The following is a 22,029-nucleotide window of genomic DNA, read 5'->3' as shown; positions in this document are numbered from 1 at the left end:
TATGTATCCGACATATGATTATTTATAAAAGTACGTGGGTACTACTTCATTATATATATATATATATATATATATATATATATATTGCATTATGCTGGTTTATGATTTAGTAATAGCTAGTAGTACTACTACATTATATGTCTATTTATTCTCTACGATTTTATCAGGAAATCAAATTCTTAAAAATCTAAAAGCCAAAATTATACTCTGACAATAAGAAGCGTCAACATATAAAAGCGTCAATAATCACTGAAGACGCTTAAAAACGTCAAATTTGTTGACTTATAAAAGCGTCAGTAATCACCGAAGACGCTTAAGAGATCAAATTTGTTGACAAAAAAAAGCGTCAGTAATCACTGAAGACGCTTAAAAGCGTCATATTTGTCAACAAATAAAAGCGTCAATAGTTAAAGAAGACGCTAAAAAGCGTCAAAGTTTTTGACAAAAAAAAGCGTCAAAAAATAACGACGGCTCAAAAATTGATGCTTTTGTAAAGCGTCGCTAAATAAAAAACCGATGCTTAAAAGCGTCGAAAAACGCCTAAAAAAGCGTCACCAATGCAAGGTATGTGTAGTAGTGGATAAACAATTGGAAAGGAAAGAATAATAGAAGAAAAGTTGATTGATTGATGAAGAGTTGTCAATTCTCCAATAATAGCCCATTAATCTTCAATTATCCAATAATAATAAACCTTGAACAATAATTAAAGAAAGATTAATGTGGAATGATTGAAATTAATCTATTCTAATCTACTCCTAATCTAATATAAGATAGATATTTAATCTAAGAGAACTTGGTCTTTTGGTTATTACAAATGGAGTATATGTTGGAATATGTGTCCTCCGACAATAATGCGATTACAACTGTTGATCACGATGATCACATGTTTAAACCTCATTTTAAGAATACATGTGGGATGTAATATTTTACAAGTCAACTGGTCCACACATATCGGTAATGATTGGCAGACTAGAGTTTGACATTACTGTCGTGCGACGGTGGTGATCAGTTGATCCCCTTAGGTCATACCTATAGGGAAATACCCTTAATTGATTATTTGATTAATCGTATGCCGATACGAGTTAATTAAATTGCTTAAAATTGACGGATGATTTGTGAGTGAGATTAACGTGTCTTATTGTAGTTCGATTATATTAGATACGGTCTAAGTAATCGAATTGTTTTATTACTTGGATAAAATTATTGTTTACGAAACAATTGAAATCGAAATTGAATGAATAATTTATTTTAAATACAAGACGTTGTAATTTATAATTTGATAAACCGTTTTGATACAAGTAATTACGAATTACTAGCCGATTTTGTAAATGATATATTTTATGAGTATGTTGATTTTTAATATGTTAAAAATACATTACATTGTGACATGTCATGTAATATGTTACATGTGACAAAATTGACAAGTGACAAAATAAAATGGACTACCCATTTTATTTTAGGTGTGCCGAAATAATGGAGGGAGTATAAGATTTATATTGTGTTTTTTATCTTAAGTGGAAAACATAATAATTTAATCTAACTAGTAGCCATGCAAACCTAGCTTTTGAGAAGAGCAATTTTTTCATGCATTGGCTCCCTCATTACCCATACCCCAACCGGTTGTCCCACTAGAGAAATACCAATATTTTCTCTTTAATTATTCATTACCTCATATAATAATTTCTAGTGTGTTAGAAATATACTACTCTCTACACTTTGAAAAACTTAGAGAAATAAAATCTCCCAAAATCATTCCTTTCTTGGCCGAATTACACAAGAGTGAACAAAATTTATTTTGTGTCAATCTTTAAGTGAGACTTGTATTATTTCTAGTACAAATAGTATTAGTTATTAAGGGATTTCTTTGGGTATTCACTTTTGGGAGGGATTCTACTTTGGATCCTTTGTTCATCCATTTTAAGGAAAGCTCAAGAACAAGTAAGAAGGAGATCTTACTTGTGCCCTTTAATCCGAAATCCCAAAGTAAGAAAGACGATTTCTTCTCTTGTCTATTTTAGTTTGCATGCATAAGATTTACTTTTAATTTTATGACTAAATTAAAATGTCACATATATGAATATGTTAATTAATTAGATTAATAATTTCTAACAAGTAGTATCAGAGCCTTAGGTTGTTTGCATGCAAATCGGTTTATAGTTTTTCCGAGTTATATGATTTAACATACAAAACTAATTAAATTGGTTTTATGAAGATAAACCTTAAAATAAATTTGCATGTTAAAAGTTTCTGATCCTAAGTGAGTTTTAGGACATTTTGGTTTATTTATGGATTTTATTGTTCATTTTATATAATATTGGCAGTAAAATGTGATTCTTATAATAAAAATGTCATTTTGGACGAAAAATAGCTAAACTTCGATTTTTTTAGTGGTTTTTGTATATGTTTTCACATATATTATTTACTAATAGCCTGTAAATATTCATGATAAAATGAGTTGTTTTGCTCGAAATATGGATTTTTCAAGTTAAAATCGTATTTAAATGGGAAAATAGGTTAATATGAGTTATATTTCGAATCTGGTCATGGAAATTTAGTATGTTGTCACATGCAATTTTACAAGATGTGTGTAAAATATTTGGCTATAATGAAGTCTTTATGCATGATTTATGAATTTTTGATGAAAAATCACATAAATAGTGACTAAAATTAGTAATAATGCTTAAACATACTTCATGACTAAAAGAAAAACGTCACATGTTGAATTTTATCATATATTTTAGATCTAAAAGTGAAAAGTTGATAAAATAATTTTTCTTATATTTTTACGGTCATATTTGTTAAAACCGATAAACCGCAACATTGTTTTTCTCGATAAATTTTCGAAATTTTTAACCTAAGTTTTTGAATATTATGGGTGTCATGGTATTTTTCCAGAATGTTCATGAGTTTAAATTTCAAATTTTGAAATTATTTGAAATTTTTATGATTTAATTTGAAGTTTATAGCAATTTTGTAATTTTTAGGTCCATTTATGAACAACATTAAGAAAACAAGTTTAATTATTGTCAAAATATTAGTGGAGACTAATTTTGAGTCCTAAGATGGTTAGGGTAATTAACTTGTACATAAATATGAATTTGTGTAATTATTGTGATTTTTAAAAAGTTAAATCACGCAAATCCGTAAAAACCGATTAATATACGATATTGGCTCTTTAAAGGCGATTTAGCATAAAATCGAGCATGTTCATACATATTATAATGCTGCATTTGATTTATGATTGTCATATCTTAATTTTATGTAATTTTTGAATTATGTAATTTTACTTAGTATGGCGTTAGTTTTAATTGGTATTACCCGAAATGTATGGGAATATCGATTCGGTTGTAATTATTGTGATCTCGTATCACCGTTTTGTAATTTAATAGATTTATTTTATTTTAATTACAAATGTATAATAGGAAATTATGTAATTCATTTTGTAATTCATTTATTCCGGAGTTCCTTGAAGACGGTGCCACTCGAGAAGGCGATCCATTAAAGAAAGTGTTGCCTTAAAATGCGTGCCAAGACCGAAGTTCAAGGGACCAAAGGAGTTGGTTTCCGAATTTGTAATAGTTTATTAGATTTAATATTTTAGGAAGGCCATACTAGGAATTTATTTATGCTTTGCATTTTATTTATATGTTGCATGCATCGCTAAATCACCATAACTAAAACATGCATTATCATTTAATCGAGTTATCGACCGTGTCAATTACAATTATCGTAGTTCACCGCTTTAGTTCACTTAAAACGTGATAGATAATAAATTGACATGACATCTCGCTAAAATAAACAATTGAGACTTAGCCTTACCAAAAATTAGAAACCATGAAAACCTATTTCGTGAGGGAGTGCACTCGGCTTTACCGAGGTACAAACCTTGCTACGTAGGGGAAGTGTGTGATAAATGTCTACCCACCGAATTTATAAAGATGAGGGTTGTATTCGGCTTTACCGATGCCCAAGTTGATGTAAATTTGGATCATGGACACATTTATTCGAAATTTGGGTTGAACTCAACGAAAGTATTCTCGACGGTTGCCGGATGTGTTTCGGGCTAAAGATAAATATTAATGTAATTTTATCGACCAAGAGTTCTAAAAGTAGAATCGATTAAAGAGTTAATCCACCGAGTTATATTGATAAGGGTTGTATTCGGCTTTACCGATGCCTAAGTTAATATGAATTTGAGTCTTGGAATCATTTATAATAGTTGGGTAGAGGTCACTATATAAATGCTCATATCTTGTTAAAATTATTTACAAGTATGATTAAAAATGACAAATGTTAATATTTCCTTTTCCTCCATATTACAATGAATCCATCAAACGCTACTACACCGATAACTATTGAGTCTTGCCACAATGTTTTTGACGACGTTTGCTTCAACAATGATTTCGACACTACTAGAGAACTTTCTTTTGGGATAGGTTCGGATGGAAACATAAACTTCATCACTTCTTCTAGACCACCTACTACTACAAGATCTCTTGTGAGCCAGTCTCAGGAAGACCGCCTCATAAAATCTATATGATCTTTATCTTTGGAAGAGAAAGATGCCAAAACTAGTGGGAGCTCAAGCAATCAAGCTCTTGCTTCTAAGGGAAAAAGGTTCAAGAAGAAGAGAAAGAAAGGGAAAAACTTCAAGCAAGTTGAAGATGAGTGCCATTGTTGCTATGGCATGGGACATTGGCTTAGGAATTGTCCCGTATATTTGCGAAATATAAGGGAAGGAATCATTGTTCCAAAAGGTAAAATTCCTAAGGAAATTTATGTTATTGATGTAAATTATACTTCCACTACGACATGGGTACTGGATACCGGTTGTGGTTATCACCTTTGTAATCATTTACAGGGGTTAAGAGACGTGAAGAGGCTTAGCAAAGGAGATGCGGATCTACGCCTTGGAAATGGAGCTCGAGTAGTGGCCGAATCCAAGGGAACTTATGTATTAGCTTTGCCTAATGGATTTGAGTTGTATTTACATAATTGTTTTTATGTGCCTACACTTTCTAAAAACATTATTTCAATCGCTATGTTGGACATGGACGGTTTTTGTTTTGTCATTAAAAACAATCGTTGTACTATTTCAAGGAACGACTTGGTTATAGGCCAAACTCCTTCCATTAATTGCATTTACATTTTAGAAACCTCGAATCCGACTAATGACATCTACAACATTCAATCAAAGAAACTCAAATCAAGTGATCCAAATGAATCGTTCATTTGGCATTGTCGATTAGGTAACATAAACGAGAATCACATCAAAAGATTAATTTCGACTAATGTGATTACACCATTTGATTATCAATCATATGGAACATGCGAATATTGCCTTCTTGGAAAAATGACTCGTAATCCTTTTAGCGGTAAAGGAACTCGAGCAAGCGAACTATTGGGACTCATACATACCGATGTGTGTGGACCAATGAGTATCACCGCTCGAGGAAATTATGACTACTTCATAACCTTCACTGATGACTTGAGTAGATATGGGTATATCTATTTAATGAAGCATAAGAGTGAAGCCTTTGAGAAATTCAAGGAATTTCAAAATCAAGTAGAGAACCAACTGAACAAAAAGATAAAAGCACTACGATCCGATCGTGGTGGAGAATATCTTAGCCTTGAATTCGATTCACACTTGAAAGGTTGTGGTATTATATCACAACTTTCTCCACCCGGAACACCACAACCCAATGGTGTTGCCGAAAGGAAAAATCGAACCCTACTTGATATGGTTCGATCCATGATGAGTCAAACCGAGTTACCGAACTCGTTTTGGGGATTTGCGATTCAAACCGCAATAAGATCTTTGAACAATTGTCCCACCAAAGCCACCGAGAAAACTCCATTTGAGATATGGAAAGGAAGAGTTCCTAATCTATCCTACATGAAAATTTGGGGATGTAATGCTTATGTCAAAACCAAAAATGACAATACGCTAGCCCCACGATCTGAAAAATGCACCTTTGTAGGCTATTCTAACACCAGAGGTTATTACTTCTATAAACCTCAAGAGAACAAAGTGTTTGTGTCTTGTGAGGATGTCTTCTTAGAAAGAGAATTTATTTCTAAGAGATAGAGTGGGAGAAATTTTGAACTTGATGAAGTTCAAGAGCCACAAACCAAAGTAGAGACGCAAGAAGATGTTCCTTCGTCATCTAACGCGGTTGTCCCTCCTACACTTAGAAGAACGGGCCGAGTTATTCGCCATCCCGATCGATATGTGGGACTTATCGAAGAAGATGGAACACTCGATGTGTTGCTTTTAGAAAGTGACGAGCCCGCCACCTAAAAGGCCGCAATCTCTAGTCCAAATTCCTCCTTATGGCTTGAAGCCATGAAGTCCGAGATGGATTCTATGCATGAAAACCAAGTTTGGAACTTGGTGGATTTGCCTAAAGGGGCAAGACCTCTTCAATGCAAATGCATTTTCAAGGTCAAGAATGGCATAGAAGGACATGATGATGTCTACAAAGCTAGGCTAGTCGCAAAAGGATTTACCCAAGTCCAAGATCTTCATTATGATGAAACCTTCGCCCCCGTAGGCATGCTAAGATCCATACGGATTTTGTTAGCGATTGCCGCATTTCATGATTATGAAATATGGCAAATGGATATCAAAACTGCTATTCTAAATGGGCATTTAGAAGAGGAGGTGTACATGATACAACCCGAAGGTTTTGTCGATCCTAAAAATCCTAACAAAGTGTGCAAACTTAAGAGATCCATTTATGGTCTTAAGAAAGCATCTAGAAGTTGGAATCATCGATTGGATCATGTGATAAAAGAGAATGGTTTCACTCGAAGTATTGAGGAACCATGTTTATACATGAAATTCAGTGGAAGCAATGTTGTGTTCCTAATCTTGTATGTCGATGACATACTACTCATTGGAAATGACATTCCAATGTTGTCTTCTATTAAGAAGTGGTTAGGTAACCATTTCCAAATGAAGGATTTAGGAGAGGCACAACGCATATTAGGTATCCGGATCCATAGAGATAGATCCAAGAGGATATTGGCACTAAGTCAAGAATCTTATGTTGATAAGATTCTTCGACGTTTCAGCATGGACAAATCTAAAAGGGGATTGGTACCTATGGTGACTGGGACGATATTGAGCAAGTCTCAATCGCCCTCCGAACCCCATGATGTTGAACGCATGCAGTTGATCCCTTATGCTTCCGCTGTTTGATCAATCATGTACGCCATGATATGCACACGTCCTGATGTCTCGTATGCCTTGAGCATGACGAGTAGATGTCAAGGAAATCCAGGTGAGAGTCACTGGATAGCCGTCAAGAACATCCTTAAGTACTTGAGAAGAACTAATAATTCTATCTTAGTGTTTGGAGAAGACACCGAGCTCCGTGTTAATGGTTACACGGACTCAAGTTTCCAAATGGATATAGATGACATGAAATCACAAGCTGGTTTCGTTTTCATGCTCAATGGTGGTGTTGTTAGCTGGAGAAGCTTCAAAGAAGCTGTGACTGCGGATTCAACAACGGAGGCTGAGTACATTGCAGCATCAGAAGCTGCCAAGGAAGTTGTAAGGATCATGCAATTCACGGAAGATCTAAGAGTAGTACCTACCGCGAATGATCCCATCACTCTCTATTGTGATAATAGTGGGACGATCTTCCAAGCTAAAGAGCCAAAGTCTAGTAATAGATCTAGACATGTACTTAGAAAATATTATGTAATTAGAGATTTCATTGAAAGAAAGGAAATTGCGATATGTAAGGTTGGGACGGATGATAACATAGCTGATCCGCTCACCAAGCCTTTATCGCAGGCTAAGCATGATGGACATGTAGCGTCCATGGGACTCAAACGCATGCCAGTTTTATGTTAGATTTTGATATGAAATAAAAGAGTTATTTTATTTGATCATATGCATAATCACATTTGTCTTTTATTTTTTTTCCATTACTTTGTCATATTCAAATGGGTTGTGGAGACAAGATTGAACCCCATTAAAGTGAACTAAATTGACATAGTAAACGCCCATAGTCACTTGTATGAGGTGACGTCTCGAAGTGACTAGAGTGTGATATGATTGATGGCAAGTTAAAGTGCCATAGAGTCATATGAGAATGACTAGTCGATCACATAGGCATACTGTTAGGAACACCTTGTCGGGCTAATGACCGCTTATAGAGTTCTGGCAAATTTATATAGCCTGGTCGTGGCGAGAGCTACTATAGTATTCTAATGAGTCGATTCTTTTGACTAAAGACTGTTCGCCTAAGGTGGCACAGTTTCAGATTAACTTTGATTTATGTTACTACGACCTTCATAAATGGGGACAAATGGGCATATTTTGGGTTATGATGGCTGTGGCTAGTCGATGGGAATAAGTGCGATAGGAAATGTCCACCCCTTGTCAGGGTTATAACAATATCTCAGGGCCACTTGAGGAGAAATGAACTGGGAATGCGTGGCTCCGCTCGGAAGGTATACATGGTAGATAATTCCAGTCAATCAGTTATTCTCCAGATCGAGGAAACCACTCTCGAAATGATCACTTGAAAGTACGAACTGAAAGACACCTTGCATCGAGTGGGAGATCGTAATAGGACAAGAGAATTGGTGACGCACACTTGTCGACGACAAGTGGGAGATTGTTGGAATATGTGTCCTCCGACAATAATGCGATCACAACTGTTGATCATGATGATCACATGTTTAAACCTCATTTTAAGAATACATGTGGGATGTAATATTTTACAAGTCAACTGGTCCACACATATCGGTAATGACTGGCTGACTAGAGTTTGACATTACTGTCGTGCGACGGTGGTGCTCAGTTGATCCCCTTAGGTCATACCTATAGGGAAATACCCTTAATTGATAATTTGATTAATCGTATGCCGATACGAGTTAATTAAATTGCTTAAAATTGACGGATGATTTGTGAGTGAGATTAACGTGTCTTATTGTAATTCGATTATATTCGATACAGTCTACGTAATCGAATTGTTTTATTACTTGGATAAAATTATTGTTTACGAAACAATTGAAATCGAAATTGAATGATTAATTTATTATAAATACAAGACGTTGTAATTTATAATTTGATAAACCGTTTTGGTACAAGTAATTACGAATTACTAGTCGATTTTGTAAATGACATATTTTATGAGTATGTTGATTTCTAATATGTTAAAAATACATTACATTGTGACATGTCATGTAATATGTTACATGTGACAAAATTGACAAGTGACAAAATAAAATGGACTACCCATTTTATTTTAGGTGTGCCAAAATAATGGAGGGAGTATAAGATTTATATTGTGTTTTTTATCTTAAGTGGAAAACACAATAATTAAATCTAACTAGTAGCCATGCAAATCTAGCTTTTGAGAAGAGCAATTTTTTTATGCATTGGCTCCCTCATTACCCATACCCCAAACGGTTTTCCCACTAGAGAAATACCAATGTTTTCTCTTTAATTATTCATTACCTCATATAATAATTTCTAGTGTGTTAGAGAAATACTACTCTCTACACTTTGAAATACTTAGAGAAATAAAATCTCCCAAAATCATTCCTCTCTTGGTCGAATTACACAAGAGAGAACAAAATTTATTTTGTGTCAATCTTTAAGTGAGACTTGTATTATTTCTAATACAAATAATATTAGTTATTAAAGAATTTCTTTGGGTATTCACTTTTGGGAGGAATTCTACTTTGGATCCTTTGTTCATCCATTTTAAGGAAAGCTCAAGAACAAGTAAGAAGGAGATCTTACTTGTGCCCTTTAATCCGAAATCCCAAAGTAAGAAAGACGATTTCTTCCCTTGTCTATTTTAGTTTGCGTGCATAAGATCTAGTTTTAATTTTATGACTAAATTAAAATGTCACATATATGAATATGTTAATTAATGAGATTAATAATTTCTATCAGTATATATAGTGGTACATCATTAGGTTAAGCAAGGGTAGATTAGTAATTAACAATGCTAAGTGTTGAGTAGAGCTTTGCAGTCCCTGAGGGAAATGCGCGGATCCTAGGTCTGGGATGCTCATCCTGAGCTCGGGATGCGCGGATCCTCTTCCAGGATTTTCTGAAATGGCAAAGCAACTCTGGATGCGCGGATTGAGTTTGGGACGCGCGGATCCTGGGATAGCTTGTCTATTTGAGCTCGGATTGTAAAACGGACGTCATTTTCTCATTCGGACTCCTATTGGAGTGATTCAAAAGCCTTAACCACTTGATTTTTTTGACGCCCTTGCTTTTAAGCCTACGATCCTTCTATACTCTTTATTCTTTTATCCTTGGTTATCATTCTTGCCTCATCTTCATACTAGTCTGTGGACAGCTGGGGGCCCACGGGCGCGCTTGGGAGAGAAGAGAAACAAGCGTTTGCATTTTTGTTGGAGTCGCCACCAATTTTTATGGGAAATTGGAACCGTTCGAATACCTCGTGTCATGTCAAGACACAAAGTAGAGACATGAACACTAAGCTATCGTTACCCTTAGCATTCTATGTCTAGAATGACTCTCGTGGATGCCAATGAACACGGGTGTTCACGGAGATCTGGAGTAAGGGGTGAGGGTACGTATTAGGAAGCTCTTTTGATCGAACACCTAATCCCGCCCGCCTCGATAGCGGCCTCTACTAATGATTAGGGAAGTTATTCGTACTCGATATATCGTCGATTGTATGCATGCAATGCAACATCCAAGTTTTAATCCTAGCATGTGAGAATTAATACTAAGTCGGTGAACAATCAATTTAGCATACAATTAAGGTCGAAGTAGGATTTAATGCTCAATTACATGTGAGAACATTCAAATGATACAAGAAATAATGATAAATACAATAAAAGAAAATCACAATAAAAGAATTACAATAATTACATTGGATTAGGCGATTTATGTCGAAAATACCTTTAAAACGGATAATTTGGAAAAAACGAATAAAGGAATAAAATTACGAACAGATCAGAAGGTGATAATACGATTAATAGTTAATTATACGCGAGCTAATTAAACTAAGTCAAGTCAAAAACGGAGTTCAGGGACAGAATTCAACCCGGAACAGGCGCAACAGAGCTGCGTCCTTTGGAATAGGCGCAGCAGACGCTGCGTCTGTTCGACTTGAATCAGGTCGTAGTTTTAATTGCGTGTTGTTAATACTCATTGGTGAATTTGACGATGGATTAATTTATTTACTCGGATGGAAGTGATTAATAGGTTATTTACATGTGATTAATGGATCATAAACAATAAAACATGTATGAAACGGAGATAAGGCGGGTTAATTACATGATTAATGATTGATTAGTGACATGGGTGAACAAAATAGATTGAATATGACAAATTAATAACGAATTAATGATGAACATGCGATGAATGTGACAAAAGACATATTAAAATATATCAAAGACGAATTCCAGAAACTCAATATGAACAAATCGAACTTCTACAACCCGTATTGAATTTATTGACGAAAATCAGCAAATATTGGATTATAAGGGATTTAAGTCGGATTTAATGACGAATTAAACATGTGAATGAATGATAACTAATATAAATGTGAGGTTAATATGCTATCATATCAAAGAATTAACAAGAAACAAACGAAAACAAACAAAAGACGAACGAATCACAGAGGACGAAGGAAGAAGAAAGGAAGCAGGAACTGCGGCAGCCTCACGAAGAGGCGCAACAGGAACTGCGCTCCTTCGAAGAGGCGCAGCAGTTGCTGCGTCCTTTCTCGACGGTTTGTCTTCTGGAAATCCGTAAAAAGAGGTTTTAAAGCACGGTTTTAGAAATCGGTTTTAAGGAGGTATTTTCGACATAAACCTTACATTAATGATGATACAAAAGGTAAATAACAATAATAAAAGAGAGATTTACACCCTCAGTCTTACATGTTTGACGAAACGAGAAGGACTAAGTTATCGATTAGCGATGCTCGACTCGAACTATAATGCAAATATGAAAGTGCCCGCGTAAGAGGAAAACGATTAGATTAATTATGTTGATTGATTGTGGAGTTGGTCAAATTGGTCAGTCATGCAAAACGAGGCTGGTACTCAGAAGGATCCGAGCTTACGTGGTCGAATGTTCAATCACTTAGACGCCAAAAAGTAAGAACAATGGTCTAGAATGCAAAGGGAGAAGAGAAGGGCGGACACTCGCGTGAGAAATATGAGGAGCGAAGGCTCCTATTTATACTAATCACGTGGAGGAAATAGGGTTTCGGAGACTCTTTGGAAGTGAATCTCGGAAAGATATGAAAAAGATACGAAAATTACGATGCATAGGACCTGGGAAGAGGCGCAGCAGTCACTGCGTCTCTTGGAAGAGGCGTAGCACCTGCTGCGTCTGTTCCCAAGTGGTTTCCTCCTGCGGAAGAAAGATTTCCGTGTTTTAGTTATGGTAGGACGAAATAATTTGGTTTTCCTTAATACTTTATATGAATATTACGGGAAATTGTTTGCCAAAAGATTAAGATTGTGAAATATTTATAAAATATGGAATAGAAATATCCGGAACATTCCAGAACATTCCGACTCGGGATTGAACGATTATCAGAAAATGGAGACGGTTTTAGGCTCGGACTCCAAATGTACTCTAATTACTGTCAAAACGACCGTATCGGCACGTAGATGACAACTAAGAGGTAGACATTAATATTTGAGCAATCACTTGACGATAAACTTATGAATTGTCACAAATCGTTCCGCGTACCAAACATGCGGCTCAATCATCACCGGGTGGTTTGGGAGAGGTGCAGAAATGAGGTATCTACAGAGCCCCCACTTTGACTGAGGCTTGGACAAGGCGAAAGTCAAAGTATAGCCATCAGGTCAATCGAATATTACAACCTGACGACTATGGCGACGCGAGATGGCTCAAGGGGTTTGAGCCAAGGACCTGTTGTCGGAAACATTTTAGAGTCTGTCGACTATCGGGGAGGGTCTTTTAAAGTCCATTAGACTATGTAAGGAGGCTCGCCAGCCATATGAAGAGACCATACCTGAGACATTTTCTCGAAATGCTTCCGGAGGTGCATGGGAGTAAGGGGCGAAGATTAGGTGTGAAGGTGAAAATAAAATGAGTAGCAGGACACAGACGGGAACTGCTGAAAGAAGACTGCTTGGGTAGTCTTTGAGAAAAAGGGTAAAGAGCAGGACACAGGCGGGAACTGCTGTGGAGAAATCTGCTTGGGTAGATGTTAATCTCCATATCGTGAGAGGGAAAGTATATCCGCTTACTCTCGTGAAGGTGTGTCGAAACACCTGTGAAGGAATAAATGCTTGTTGTGACGAGCAAAGGTCTTGGAAGCAATAAATGACGTGTAACAGTCTATTGATGGCTTGGTAAATGCGGGCCGGAATGAAAGATAATCGGCAAACGGACCAAAAGTATAAAATAGCATCGGCGAAGAGGCGCACCAAAGATGAGCCCACAAATAACGGACTCATAACGAATTTTTGAAAATTCGTATGGAGGGAACACAAGGAAGAGGCGCAGCAAGAGTTGCGTCTCTTGAAAGAGGCGCAGCGCCTGCTGCGTCTGTTCCCCAAAGTGTCTATTCTGCGTAAAAACGCGATAATCAGAAGGTTCATTTCATTATTTCGAAACACAATTCCTCCAATTTCTCTCTGAAAAATCAAACATTTCCGCCAAGGTTTGATCCAAAATCTTGCATTAATCATGACCAATCGAGGTATGTGTCTCATTCTTGCATTAATCTTCTGTATTTGTCGAATTTTGGATCGAAAAATTAGGGTTCATGACCCAATTGATCGAAAATTTGGGGCTTTTCCCCCAAATGCATTTGCTTTGTCAAATTGACATTAGAAATGGATAATTGGTAGTATAAGGAACACAACCACGTATTTATCTCGAATTTTCGTTGAGTTTTTAAGCCTTTGAGTGAAATTTGAGACGGTTTCACAGCTGAACGGTAAATTGCTTCGAAAATAGTCTTAGGATTGCCCATTTGCGATGAAACTTGATATTTGGGACCCTTGGATGATGGGTAAACTTTCTATCATCTCGGAATTTTGGTTTGTGACAGCTTTTTCAGGACACTTTCTAAGGCATAATCGTCGTTATAACGAAATGCTGCCGAAATTTCGACTCGAACCTGGAACTAGGCTTCAAATTAGGCTTGACTTGACCCATATTACCACATGAGTGATCGGGTTGGTGAGAGTCTGGCCAAAAACGGCGAGAAAAGAGTGGTTTCAGGGCTTCCAAAGGCTCGAAAATCCCATAACCAAGGCTTGTCGTCATGCGACGCGGCCTAAATTTGCTTTAATGTCACAGGTGATGTGGCTTCTACTTCTGGGAGAGTTCCCATGGAGATAGAAACTGCTGCTGTCGAGGAGGCTCTAGAGCAGGCCTTCAGCGCTGCGGTGATGGCTGCTGGAGACGAGGTCCACGAGGAGGAGGCTGCTGAGGAGGAGGAGGCCCCGAGACGGGCCAACGTTGGACGAGGAGGTCGTCAGCTGAGAGGAGCTCCTGCGTGGGCTGGGATATGGGAGAGTAGGCACCTGCTGTGGGCTGCCGAGGGTCACCTGTCCTACAGGACGGTGAACAGTTTGGTAAATAGGAATTCAATACTCATCACTCATCTTCTCTCGTTTCATTTGCTCATATCTTTTCCAATTTTCATTCAAAACTAAAGATAGCTTTTGTTTCAAATCAAAATAGGAGGCCGGGAACATCAGGTCGTTCTCGGGCTATACGACGACGATGGAGTGCTACGAGCGGCTGTCGGCAGAGGAGCGCGCCATGATCGAGCGCAGAGCGTTCGGTTCTTTGGTGCAGGCCTGGAGGGATATCGCGAAGAGGAAGCTGCGGGCTAACCTTAGCCTGGTCCGCGCTTTCTTGGACCGATTCTGGGATATGACTTCCACGTTTCACATGCCTTTCGGTGAGGTGGGAGTCACTCTGGAGGACTACGACATGATTTCTGGTCTGCCGTGTGGGACCGAGGAGGTGGAGTGGCGACAGACTGCCATGAGGGCGAACTCGGCTGAGGCGAGGAGACTGATCGGCTGGAACTTATCGCCGAAGGCCGTCACAGTGCCAGGCTTGGTGCCCAGCTCCTACGTTCGAGACTACTTTGTGGGAAAGATCACGGCGCTGGTGACGATTGATGGGAGGGAGACGGCTCCTCCTCCCTGTACAGCTGAGCAGAGGGCTCGTTTGTGGTTCTGGTGGTTTATGTATTTGATTTACCTCGGAGACAAGGGAGAGAGGCTGTCGACGAAGCTTCTTCCCTTCCTTTCTGACCTGAGCTCCCTAGGGCGTTGGGACTGGGTCACTGCTGGCTTTGCGGTCCTCATTCGCTTCATGAGGGCCATGGTTCGTCCGGAGTTGATGGAGAAGGGGACTTCTTCAGTCTTTGTCGGACCGGACTCTTCTTTGGAGGTATGAACCTTCATTGAGGCTTGAAATGAATTCCCTTCTTTATCAAATCACGAATGATCGTTATTGATAATCTTGTTTCACAGGCGTGGGTGTACTCCTACTTCCCGGGCCTCGCGCCCTAGAGGACGGAGCCGCTGGAGAGGGCCTATCCTGTTGTGAGGGATTGGGTGATGTGTAGGACGAGGAGAAAGCGTTCCTCTCACGGCGTTTACCGGCGGGACATGAACGCTCTTCAGCTGGACAGCGTAAGCATCTCACTTATATTCATTCGCTTCTTCATTATTTTTTAATCGATCATAGGAATGATCCTTGTTTGTCTTATCACAGTGGGTGCCCAGACCTTGGGCGGAGTATGCCGGAGCGCCTCCTTTTGTGGCTGAGGTCCTTCGACCCAGGAGCTCGAGCCGGCCGCCGAGGACGTCGATGGGTCTGTGTGGTACTGGGCGAGCGCTTGGCTCGTCGGTGCTCTCGGGACGTGTTGACGGTTCCCATCGACCCTCCTAGGACGATGTTCGGGGAGCCTTCCGGCGCGAGAGGGAGGCCGACTTGGCTGGTGTCGGCGGTGACGCCCTCCTTCTTCTGGCGAGGACTACTCGGCGTTCTCTCGGGAGGTTGGCGTCTTGCGGCGGTAGTGGTGAGCATCTTTACTTTTTTTCTTTACTTGATTTTTGAGAACTTATGATGAATGATCATCGATTAATGAGAAATATTTGGCTTCACAGGAGGTTGAGGCGGCGGGCATCGAGCCCCCAGAGTACCCCGAGACCCTCGAGTACACTGACGCGACCGGGAGGACGACGATCTCCGAGCTGCGTGACTTTGACATGGCTGTGACGGATGTTGGCCTGGACGACTGGCAGCATCTGATTCGGAGGGTGAGCCTCTGACTTGTATAATTGTTGTGTAAGAACACGTTTGATTGAACTTTATTAAATTTATTGAGAACTTCCTTTTGAAAATGCAGGTTGCGCCGTCTCGGTTCGTGGCGCTATGGAGGGTGGCCAACCGGCTGTGAGCTACTGCCGTCGAGGCACTTGTCGGCGGTCGAGGTCGTCAGGTATTAACCTTATGCTTATTTCATTTTTGATTTTTAATTCCTTTGTAATTGCTTGGACTGATTTGACACGATTGACATGAGCCAATTTTTTTGTTGTTTACAGGGGGACCGCGAGCTGGAACGAGAGTTGACCCAGTCTCGGGAGGAGACAGCTCGCTTGTTGAGGGAGCTCGAGGTTCGGGACACCGAGATTTCCGCTCTTGCGGCAAGAGTTGCGGAGCTGGAGGGCGACCAGCAGTAGCTTTGCTTTGTTTTTGTAGACTTGCACACTTGTACATTTTGGACCTTAATTTTGGACATTTTTTGGACTTTTGTTTGGGGTAAGAGCCCCCAGTTTGCTGTACATTTCCTTGTTTGGTGTATATAAGATGGCCTGAGAGCCTTTGCTGCTGGGTTGTGTTGCTTGTATCTGCAGGTTAGCTTTGAACAGGTTTGGTAGATGACGGTTTACGCCGTCATGCTGCCGAAATTTACATAGAAATCACACAAAACATTCATTTGTATATACATATGGCCTTAATTAGAGCGAAATGAAAGACTCGAAAGAAATGCAAAAAATGCAAAAATTTAGCTGGAAATGACCGGACGGTAGGGAGGGTTACCCCTAAAAAAAGAAAAAAATAGAAATCTATAAGTTAGAAATGTAGAAATGGAATTAAGAAATTGAAATTAATATATAAATGTTTGAAATTCGGTAAATTGAAAATTATTTTCTAAAGTAAATGAATTAAATTAGAAATGTAAATGAATTAAAATGAATTAAAACAAAAAATATTTCCTAAAATGAAAATGAAAATTATTTCCTAAAATGAAAATGTGCACGTGTGGTAAAATGGCAAAAATGTCGACGTCGCTTCGAAATTCGTGCCCGCGGAATTAGGAAACCTGAAACATGGTAATTTTCACGTATTTACCAAAATAATAACCCGTAGGAATAGGAAATTATTCGTCATGGAATTAGGAAAGATCCAATGAGGAAAATCACAAAAGTGAAGCTGAGGAAGAGGCGCAGCATGAGCTGCGTCCCTTTGAAGAGGCGCAGCAGGTGCTGCGCCTGTTCCCAAGCTGTCCTGTTCTGACGGATTTTTGGAAACAGAAATTAGTATAAATAGAAACACGGATGGAGCTTTTATTCACATAATTCTTCCGTCTCGTCTTCGTCTTATTATATAAAATTCTCAAAAGAAACTTTTCATCATGAATACTTTGGAGATTCGCTTGAAGGAATGGACCAACGAATTTTCGAACACGGAAAAATATGATATGGGTGCCTATAACCTTGGATCATTGTTGAGTTTTAGGCTAATCAAGGTTGTTAAACCGTTCTTGGATGCTTGTCTTGATTATTGGGACCCGAATTATCACGTTTTTGCGTTCCCTGGAGGCGACATTTGCCCATTTTCTGAAGAAATTGTTGCGGTTGGTGGGTGGGATCCCGAACATTTGCCTGCCATTCCTTATACTTCGCAAGGGTACAAGAGCAAATTTATAGATTTGCTTGGGTTGACTAGACTTGAGGTAGACCGACTAGTTACCTCGAAAGGAGTGAGAATACTGGACTTCATAGACCGATTCATAAATAGGGCCGACCCCACCGTTTCTCATGTTGCTAGGCGGAGGGCATTTGGGTTTTGCCTTTTGCATGCGTATGTCTTCCAAGGGCATGTTGATGAAGATTTGAGAGGTGATCCCCGTCTTCTGGTCCTTGTTGAGCAAATGGAGCTGCGCAGGAGCCCAGCTTGTTTATGCTTAGGAGAGATCTTGTTGGGCTTGGATAATAGGAAATCCAACCGCGACCTACCGTATTTGGGGAGTCCCGTCATCTTGCAGGTAAAACAACACTTTCTTTTTGTTCTCTTATGTTTTTTTCGTTTTTCGTTTTTTTTTTCGTGTTTTTTGTGTTATGTCTAATACCTGCTTTTGTTAGGTTTGGCTTATGGAACGGCTTCGATTGATCGAGCCCCCAGTCCATGTTCCTTCTTACCATGCCCGCTCGATTGCGATGAGGACGAGGTTGTACATGGTGGACTTCACTCGGGTATGTGATTACTGGAAGAATAAGCTGGAAAGTGAGGACGGTCCTTTGATTAGGTGGGTCGTACCGTGGTGGCACCTCAAATCCGTCACCGGAGTGTCTTCTTTAGATCCTACTAGGCCCGTGCGCATTCCTGGTCTAGAATTCATGGTGTGTATCTTCCCGGAAAGATTGATGAGACAAATCGGGATGAAGCAGATGATCCCGAAGCTGGATACCGTTGCGCAGACGGTTGTGGCCCTTACCACTGATAGCCGGAGGGAATGGGCCATTAAATGGGCCCAAAGAAACATGTGGTTTTTGAATTTCTCCGCTAATGCCTTATGGGTGTCGGATTCTTTTCTGCGATGGAGGAGGGCTACGACTCCTGAAGAACGCGAGAGATTGAGGAAGCGCGAGCCTGTGGACTATAAGGTGCGCGAGGTAGAGAAAGAGAAAGAGAAGCCTCTGACAGAAGGAGAAGAAGAAGCCGGGCTTCGAGTTATTCATCCTTCGAAGAAACCGAAGATATTTCCTGTCGCGGAAATGGTGGTTGGCAAGAATGGGAAGTCGAGGCCTCGAGAAAGACCATTGGTGATTAGGTCTGAAGTGGCGCAAGAGCGTCCGGCTCGAGGTCGTGACAAGAAGTGTGACAAGAATGACAAGGGCAAGGGGAAGATGGAAGAATAGCCCAAGTCCTTTTATTATTATTTATTATTATTATTATTATTATTATTATTATTATTGTGGTAGTAAAAAAAGGTGGGGTTTTTTAGAATCCTAGCCTCTTCTATTTTTATTATGTAGCGTACTATTATTATTAGAAAATGAATGAAATAAAAAAGGTTAAATGGTTATGAAACCGTTGTGATTTTCTATTTTTTATTCTTGTCGAATTCCAAATGCAATGCAGATGTCCTTCTATTTACATTTTTGAAAATGATGGGTTGTATCCTGTGAAGGATTTCCTACGTATTCACTTAGAAAATGAAATCAAACCCTTGCGCGTAGTTCGAGTAAATGTAAAAGAATAATTGTTCTAAGCAAGAGCTTGTAATGAACTTAGAAAATTAGCACGAGCTTTTGCTTAATCTGAAGGTGCAAATTTAGTTTATTTGATGACATGAGGATGACCAATTTGTCAAAATGCAAGAGCACAGTGACATTAGCTTATTTCAGCTTGGCCAGGGGCCGGTTTATTTAGTGCCGCAAGAGCGACACGTGGGGTTACGCGAGGCGCGTTTTTGTTCCTATTCTAGGCATAGTTTCGTTTCAATTGGTCAAGGTTTGTCGGGTTGGAGAACTCATTCCCATCTAGGTCTGTGATTCTAACTGCACCCCCCGGAAGTATGGATTTGACTAGAAAAGGTCCGGCCCAATTAGGTTTGAATTTTCCCCGTGGATCGACAGGTAAAAGAGCTCTAACCGATTGAAGCACCAAGTCTCCTTCCTTGATGTTTCTGGGCTTAACCCTTTTGTTGAAAGCTCGTTTGATACGAGCTTGGTATGTTTGGACATTATGCAAGGCGCGTAGCCTGCGTTCATCCAGGAGGATGAGTTCTTCATATCTATCCCTTTTCCAATCAGCTTCTGGGATTTGACTCTCGAGTAAGATACGCAAGGATGGTATCTCTAGCTGTTGGTTGTACTGACCTCCATGCCGTAGGTCAAATAGAAAGGATTAGCCCCAGTGGGCGTCCTAACAGATGTACGATATCCCCACAGAGCAAAGGGTATCTTGCTTGGCCAATCTCGATAGTTGTCAATCATTTTCTTGGGAATTGTGATAACGTTCTTATTTGCTGCCTCTACCGCACCATTAGTCTGTGGTCTATAGGGCGAAGAGTGGTGATGCCTAATTTTGTACTTGGCTAGCAATTGCTCAGTCTCAGCTTGGAAATGGGATCCATTATCACTAATGATCTCATGCGGGCAACCGTATCGACAGATGATGTTGTATTGTATGAACTTTGCCACATTTTTTGCCGTGAGACTGGTGTAGGAAGCCGCGTCCACCCACTTGGTAAAATAGTCAATTGCCACTAGGATGAAACAGTGACCTCCTGTTCCGGCTGGGGTTATCTTCCCGATTATGTCAATTCCCCAGGCAGAAAATGGCCAAGGAGATGTCATCGTATAGAACAATGAAGGAGGGACATGTTGTACATTCCCGAAGATTTGGTAATTGTGGCAATGTCTTACATATTCGATGCAATCGGATTCCATTGTGTTCCAATAATATCCCAAACGTGTGATTTTCTTTGCCATCATGGGCCCACTCATGTGAGGACCGCATTCTCCGTCGTGGACTTTTTCCATCACCTTTCGCGCCTGTGAATGATCAAGGCAATGTAAGATTACACCAAGAGGTGTTCTTTTGTATAACTCTCCTTGCATGAGAACGTATTGGGAAGCGAGTAGGCGTATAGCATGTTGTCCCCTCTTGTCCATATGCGGTGGATAGGTACCATTGAGTTTGAAATTCAGGATTGCTTGGAACCAGGGTTCCTGCGCGATCACCTCTTCATCGGTGATTTGATGCACATAAGTCGGTTCCGACCGTCGTGTGATGCATAAAGGCATTTCCATCATGTTATCTGGCATATTAATCAAAGATGCGAGTTTTGCAAGAGCATCTGCAAATTGATTTTCTTCTCGAGGTAGGTGTAGATAGGTTACGTGATCAAAGAATTGAGCAACTTGGTCTATTCTAGCCTGATAAGGTGCGAGGCTTTCGCTTCGGATTTTCCAAGATCCTGTAATTTGGTTGATGATTAGGGATGAATCCCCATGCACGCGAAGATTTTTAATGCCTAAGCTCACTGCCGCTTGCAGTCCAATGAGACAAGCTTCGTATTCTGCGGCGTTATTTATCACCTCGAAGTCGAGTTTGACAGAGATTGGTGTATGCTCGCCTTCAGGAGAAATGAGCAACACTCCTATTCCAAATCCTCTTAAGTTTGACGCTCCATCAAAGTAAAGGTCCCAGGAGTCTACATTAGTTTGGAGTATGTCCTCGTCTGAAAATGACCAAGTATCTATTGTTTGTGCATCGTCGATGGGATTCTCTGCAAAGAATTCGGCAACGGCGAGACCTTTTATTACTTTCAGGGGCACGTATTTGATATCGAATTCTGAGAACATCAAAGTCCATCTTGCTAGGCGTCCGTTGAGGACGGGTTTTTCGAAGGGGTATTTGACTGGATCCATTTTGGAGTATATTTTGACGGAGTAGCTAAGCATGTAATGGCGTAGCTTCTTCGTTGCCCACACAAGAGCGAGGCATGTCTTTTCGAGTTGTGAATATTTACACTCGTACTCCAAGAACTTCTTACTAAGGTAGTAGATAGCCCTTTCTTCATTCCCTACAGTTTGAGCTAGCATGGCACCCATGGCGGTTTCGGTTACGGTGAGATATAAACCAAGAGGTTGATCTTGTTGAGGTGGCATGAGCACTGGCGGTTTGGCCAATATCTCCTTTATTTTGTCAAATGCCTTTTGACAATCGTCATCCCACATGGTGTGGTCTGTCTTCTT

The sequence above is a fragment of the Silene latifolia genome, chromosome 2 (assembly GCF_048544455.1).
Source record: "Silene latifolia isolate original U9 population chromosome 2, ASM4854445v1, whole genome shotgun sequence".
Taxonomy (NCBI): domain Eukaryota; kingdom Viridiplantae; phylum Streptophyta; class Magnoliopsida; order Caryophyllales; family Caryophyllaceae; genus Silene; species Silene latifolia.
Note: the sequence above shows the minus strand (reverse complement) of the source record.